Source organism: Pistacia vera, unplaced genomic scaffold (genome assembly GCF_008641045.1).
Source record: "Pistacia vera cultivar Batoury unplaced genomic scaffold, PisVer_v2 Contig539, whole genome shotgun sequence".
Lineage (NCBI taxonomy): Eukaryota > Viridiplantae > Streptophyta > Magnoliopsida > Sapindales > Anacardiaceae > Pistacia > Pistacia vera.
The window spans coordinates 1,014,403-1,022,212 of NW_022196378.1; positions in this window are offsets into that span (position 1 = coordinate 1,014,403).

Consider the following 7,810-nt stretch of genomic DNA (forward strand, 5'->3'; position numbering starts at 1 on the left):
ATTACATAATTAAATGATTACTTAATTAATTATGACATTATATTATAAACATTAGTAATTTACTACATAAACATTAGCATAATACTTAATTAAATGATTAGAAATTTAATTAATTATAACATATTAACATTACATTATAAATTTATAATACGATTACTTAATTAATTGTAACATTACATTATAAACAAATGATTACTTAATTAAATTATTATGTAGTTAATTATAACATTATTACATTCCATTATATTATGATCACTTAATTAATTATAGTATTACATAGTTAAATGCTTACTTAATTAGTTATAAATTTATTACATTATATTATAAACATTAGCAATTTACTACATTATTATATTATTTAATTAAATGATTAAAAATTTAATTAATTATAACATTACATTATAAATTTATAGTATGATTACTTAATTAATTATAACATTACATTATAAATATTAGTACAATATTTAATTAAATAATTAGAAATTTAATTAATTATAACATTATATTATACATGTATAGTATGATTACTTAATTAATTATAGCATTACATTATAATTAAATAATTACTTAATTAATTACAATATTATTATATTACATTATAAACATTAACAATTTATAACATTAAATTAACAATTTACAACATTAAATTAACAATTTACAGATGAATAATTGTTTGTGTCTTGGTTTTGATTGAGAAATTTTATGTGAATTGTGATGAATTGATTGAATTCAAGTGTTGCCTAGAGATTAAAGGATTTATGAGTTATATTGGACACAAATGAATAAGTAATCAAAATTTGTTAGGGGTGTATTTGTAAACTTTTAAGGTATTTTTGTCATTTTTTAAACTAATAGGGGGGTAATAAAGTTTGTTAGGGGTGTATTTTTACAGGGTACCTGGGAATAGAACTGGAACTTGCATTTTAGGTTCTGGTTCCTTGAATTTAAGAACCTGTACTGTGCGGTTCCGGTTTCGGTTCCTTTTTTTGGGAACCTGCCCTGTGCAATTCCGGTTCCCCCAAAAAATACAAGGTACCCAGAATCGCTCACCCCTACTATTCCAGAAGGTTCTAGAATGTCAGGGTGACGCACACCAAGTGTTTGATGAAATGCTCTAGAGGCGTCACATAAGGACGGCAGGAGGTGGCGAAATAGGGGGGCTAGAGGGCTGCCTGCCATCCTTAGCCATCTCCAGTCAATGCAGTCCACAACAGCCTCTGTAGGGCCTACATTGACTTCCCCAGTCCTCTCGAGGCCAAAATCACCCACTCTCCGATGCCCTCGAAGCCCATATCCCCCAAATTGGTAGCCTATTGGTTGTTTTGGTTTCTATTTTTTGCTGATGTTTAGTTTATATCAATTATGTAGATTTTTCGAAGCGTAAATTATAAAGATTATGGGTTGGAGGTTGTAAGCGATAAGGTACCGTACTTCCCTGTACGGGTGACAGTTAGGTCGAGTTGGCAAGTTTTTACGAGAATAATGAAGATTTTAGAGGAACAGCATACTGATTCAAAAAGAGTTGTTTCGGTCATTTTGTGAACATCAGAGAAAATTGGAAAAATGCGTTCTAGGGGCAGGGAGTGCATTATATGTTGCTACACTCAGTTAAAAGCCAAAAAAAAAAAAAAAAAAAACATGAAATGTGGTTCGTAGTGGATGAGAAGCCACTACGTTTTGGGATGATGGAATATGCCCTAATGATAGGCTTAAGATGTGGGGCATTTCCAGATGCGGAAGAGCAAGAGAGAATAAAGAAGAGTAGGGTAGTCGATAACTTGGCTAAAAAGGTTTTAGGGGGGAAAGGTGTTTATTACGGGACACAATTTAGAGAAGAGGCTAGGAGAAGTTGGGTATACCTCTACAGAGAGGTTCAAGATATGCCTAGTATGGTTTGTGCATTCAATCCTAATGGATTCCGACTCAACAAAAGCCGTTAATATAGATTGGATGAAGTTTACAAGCAACATGGACTTCTTTAATGATTATCCGTGGGGACGGGTATCATTTCAGCTAACCATGGGCAATGCAGGTAAATATTAATAGCTTTTTGTTATATATTTTTGTATTATATGTGTTTTAATTTTGATATGGACTATTTTTTTACAATGTAGGCTTGGATGTATGAGGTTGTCCTTGTCTTGGCTAAGGTTGGGGGGAAGAAAAAGACTTCGGATGAGCGATTGCAATTTCCTAGGATGTTGTGGTGACACACTGAGAATTGTACCCATTGGGATTACGACAAAATAGACATGGAAATTCAAGCGGCTCGGGTAAGATTAAAGGATTAATCTTTTGAATATGCACTTGCTTTTAAATGTGGCTTAAATTTGATTGATTTTTTTTTTCTTATTGCAGGGAATCGTCTGTCCCTTCCTCACCCTTACTAGTGATGAAGTGGGAGAGGAGTATATTATATCGTTCATAGCACTGGATGATGTAGCAAATGAAGTGATAGACTACCTAATGCGGGACCTAGAAGGGGTCATGCATGTGAGTGCAGTTGCAAGGCCACTGCTTGAGAATGTTGTTGACGCTAAAGATGATGAAGCTCCAATCGGCGGGAGGGAGAAAGAGGATGATGATGAAGAGGTTTGTACGCCTCCACCCAATTGACAAATTGGTACAACAAGTACCGCTTTGCTGAGGCACTGAGGTCGGGAGAATGAGATGGTTGACCTCATAAACGGTCTATTTGAGAGTTTTACAACAGCCGTTTATGAGAGGTTTGAGAAGATGGAAGAGTGGATGAAAAGAGTGGAGGAGAAAGTTGGTAGGTTGGAGAAGGAAGTTGGTGGGGTATTGAAAGTCGTTGAAGTGCAACCTGAGCATAAAAGAGAGAGCTGAAAGAGTAAGCACATAATTTCTCTTTACACTGCAGTAACGTATGGAAAGAAGAGGAAAATGAAGAAAAAAATGAGGAAGTCCGTAAAAGTGGAGAAGCAAAAATGGAGAAGGGTAAGGAGGAAGGCGAAGTAAGTGGGGAAGTGAAAATGGAGGAGGAAGGCAGAGGAAGTGGGCAAGTGAAAACGGAGGAGTTAAAGGTTAATTTGTATAGGCCAATAGATGAGGAAAAAAAAAACTCTTCTATGCCTATTACATTGATTCTGGCAGTGATGGGCATGTAAAGTGCAAGACCAGGGATTATCCCCAGGAGTGGTTTGAAAAGGTGTTGACAATGGGTAGGTGGCTTGACGACTCAGTGAGTTATTTTCCCTTATTTGTGCTTATGTTTTCAATGAGGTATTGTATACTTATCATGTTGTTTTTATTTTATGTAACACATCGATGAGGTATTGGCACTTATGAGGCTATGACAGAGCAGTAATGATGATATTTTATATCCACACTGTGCCACCACCGATGTGGCCTTTGGCCAAACGCTAGTAACTACATATGACACTTTAATGAAAAAGGCAAATGGTAGAGGTGCAATAAGGGGAGGCAAGCGGAAAAGATTGGCCATAGATGACTTCGATGGTGTCTTTGATGATTTTTGGATCGATGACAAGATGATGCAGTATGTACAAGGGGAAAGGCTCAAACATGGCGACAGTTGGGCAAACGTTAAAAGAGTATACTGCATCATGAACATCAATGATATGCATTGGATAACAGTCGTCACGCTACTAGAGGAGGACTTGCTGCAAATCCTTGACTGCAACCCAAGTATTTGTTGAGAGAGGCAATTGGAGATGGAGTTGCAACCACTGTGTATATTGTTCTCGCGGCTGTTGTGTGACAGCGGGATGTTTATACACTTGGGTGATGAACTACTAATGGGAAAGTGGCCACTCAAGCGCCTTCCCGTCCCGACAAATGACTCGAGGTAAATTTTATATAAAACTTACATAATACAATTATCCTATAAGCTAATTCTAATGTTAATGTCTTCTTCCTATTGTAGTGCTAATTGTAATGACTTCTTTCTACTAGTATACTTTAGAATATATACAATAAAAACATACATACTTAGCATATGAAAAATAGTTGGGCCTAAATTTTTCTTTACTTATAAAATATAATTCTTTACATATACCAAAATAACAAGTATAAAAACTTTAGCAACGGTGGACAGTAATGCCAATTCTCTCCGCTTGTTGACTTCCTTCTGACCGTTGCTCATCTATTTCCTGTAAAACATGGAAAAACAACGGGGTGAGCACAAAAATGCTCAGTAAGTAAATCCCTTATCTCTTCTCCTTCTTTGGTTCTTTCCTTACATAATTCTCTTCTTCTTTCTTTCGTTCCTAGTTCTTTCTTTGTTTCTAATTCTTACTGTTCTTTCTTTTTTCCTAATTCTCATTGTTCTTTCCTTCTCTCTGTTCTTTCTTTCTATTCTTTCTCTTCTTTCTAACCATGATGAAATGCATATGCAATAATGCATAAAAATGCATTTTGTTTCTTCTTCTTCTTTCTGTTTCTTTTTCTATTTCTTTTCTTTCTATTCTTTTCTTTTCTTTCGTGTCTTGCTTGCTCAAGCTTCTCTTTTCTTTCTTGTTTTTCTTTTCTTTTCTTTTCTTTTCTTTTCTTTTTCTTATTCTTTGTCGATCGGACTCAGTTGATGCATGGATTCGGCAACTTGGCTGTGTGAGTGAGTACAGTCCTCATGTACATGCACTCTTGCGGACTATACAAATTCTTTCTTTCTTCTTAGGCCACTCAATTAAGGTGGCATGCATGTAGGAATTCTTCTTGGTACAACCCTCATCAACATACACTTTTACGGGTCGTACAATTCTTCTTCTTCTTGTGCCACTCAATTAAGGTGGCGTGTATGTGGGAATTTCTTCTTAGCACTCACGGTTCCCCATCGCAACAACCTATTCTTTTCTCTTCTTTAACACTTTTTCTTTCTTTAATTCTATAGTGCTTTTTCTTTCTTTCTCTTTATTCTTAGAGTGTTTTATTCTTAAAATTCTTTATTCTTTCTTAAGTACTACATATATACAAATATATGCATATGGATGGCTCATGTTTAGAATTTTTACTTAAATGCACTCATGAAATGCAAATATGCAATGTTGCATAAAATTAAGGTTTCTACTCATACTCATGCTTCTCTTAGGCATTTCATCAAACAATAAATGTGCATATACAAACTCTACTTTAACTATAATTCTATTTGTTTCTTAAACCATCCAAAATGAGAGTAAAACTCTCTTGTATCATCACAATCCCTATCACGGCAAAACACTCCCAAAACTTTCTTAAACTCTTCCAATTTCAACCAAACTTCAATCTATCATCATACAATCAAAAACACTTCTCTTACTCAAATATATCCAACAACAAGCATAAATAATCACCAATTTCATCTCAATTTTCCAACAATCATAACATATACATGCTTAAAAAAATCTCTACTCAATTGATTTTTTAAACTTTAACTTGAGTTGGATTTACTTACCTTATACTTGAGTAGTTTCCACTAAAGCTCTCAACTCTTGTTGGACTCAAATTTCCTCTTAACCCTAAGCATAAACTTAATAAGAATTCAACTTCTACACAAATAAATCTTATATATAGAGCAAGAATTCTTACCTCTTGTTGCCTAGGATCAAAACCTTGTCAAAATCCACTCAAAAGCCCTAAAAAATCCTTGGAAAATTTAGTGAAAAGTTGAGAGAAAATGGAGAAGGAAAGTGGCAGTGGAAGAAGAGAAATAAGGGGGTTTGTAAGACTAAACCCTTAATATCTTATTTTATAAACATACTTTCCCATTTTCCCTTAAACTTTCTTGGAAATTTTATCTTTATCCCTTAGTCAATTACCATAATGCCCTCATTTTTATTGCATTCTCCATAAAATTCTATCTCTTTTCACTCCCCACAATTTCAACTAATTTTGAGTGAAAAGACCATTTTACCCTTAATACAAGTTTAAGGCATTTTCTTCACATTCTCTCAAAATAACTTTAACCAAAATCAACTAAGGGCTATAAAACATAAATTAAATTACATACCTCCGTGTGAGCGTTACACTAATTGCAAGGCATATGAACTAAAATTTACTGAGTTCGACATGACCAATACCCCGATTGACAGCTTGAATGATGAAACAATGAGCAACTGTCAGGAGCGCTGGGCTCTTAAGTGCTTCCATGGGCATACGGATCCCTTTTGACTGACTGGAACCCAATCTAAGTTATTATTGATGCTGTCATCAAAAGGTATGGAAGTTGGACTTAGAATTTTGTAGTTTATGTGATGCTGTCTTATTGGGTTGTCTTGAATGATTGGATTGTCTTAAATTGGATCAGCTGGTGTTGTTAGGCGTCAGGCTGTTGATACTTGGGTTATGGTGTTATGTATGCTTTGTGGCCAAGGCTAAGGCTTGATAATGTTGGAAAGGGTGTTGTAGAAGAAGACGAAGAGGTTGTTGCTGCTGTTGATGTTGAAGGTGTGCTGGATAATTTTGAAGGATGGGGAAGTAGCTAAAGAGAATGATGAAGAGGGGGGATGGAGGCTGCTGACCCTGCTTTTGTTTTGGGTGTATATATGACATTTATTTGTTGTATATAATGTTGTAATTTAATGTAATTGACACATTTCAGATTTGTACAAAAGCAATTCAATATTTTTGAGTTTATTTAGTATTCTTGTTAAATGGCATTGATGTGTTGATGCAATTAGGTTGTCAAATTTAGAAGAAAATATGGAATTAATATGTGTTGGTGATTTTAGGTTGTTAAAATTCAGAAGAATAGCTGGAAAAAATATGTATTGCCCATGATCACTTAAGCGATATATGAGGGACTACATATATCGCTTAAGCGACCAAGGGTTTTCTATACATGATTGCTTAAGCAAGACAATAAATTGCTTAAACGATCGTGCATCTGGGAGCATCTAGATTCTGCCTTGGACATAATCGCTTAAGCAATTCAATGATCACTTAAGCGACCAAAGGTAAAAGTGATGAAAGATGAAATGCACGGAGAATGATGCATGTGATACTATAACATGTATATTCATATTTTGCAAAATTTTCAATCAAATTGAAAACAAGTAAGGTATAACTTGTTACCTTAAGTCCTTAGCAATCTTGGAGACTTTTAATTTCAAGAGAAATTAAACAAAAGAGTATCCACACTAAGGTAAAAGAAGAATTAGGCCAAGAGAGACATTTAGGGTACTTAGAAATTTTGATCTCTATCTTAAAATTGATACATCATTTTCTTTATATATGTAGCCTTGTAAACAATTCAATAACTGTTTTGGACTTTCTTAAATAATTCCATAATTGTTTTGGAGTTGTAAATAATTCAATAATTATTATGAAGTTGTTAAACTTCTTTAAATAATAACATTGGATTAACATTTAATCACAATTAACAATTTAACTCTTAAATTGTTTACATAACAATTTAACCCTTAAATTGTTCATATGTTTACAATTACAAGTATACAACCCATTGTTAAATTCAACTTAATATAAAGAAAATGATTAATTATGAACAATTTAACTCTTAAATTATTCATAATAACTAATATAACCCACTATTGAATTTAATTCAATGATAATAATATAAATAACTTGATTACCCTCGGTAGGTGCTAGCCAACCTTGAATAATCAACTCTCTTTGGCTATTTCTCCATTCTCCTTAGTTTTTATGTGCGACCTCTTACGTTTACTGTGGCCTAGCCGTGGGCCCAATGTCATAGTCTATTCTGATATGTTTTGTCATAACTTTTTATGAACAAAACTCCCACCGATTATGGTAGGCATCTAGCAATGCTCCATAACCCCTAAGTCACAATGAAGATATACTCCAACGAACCCTTTTATAATCATATGCGCTGTAT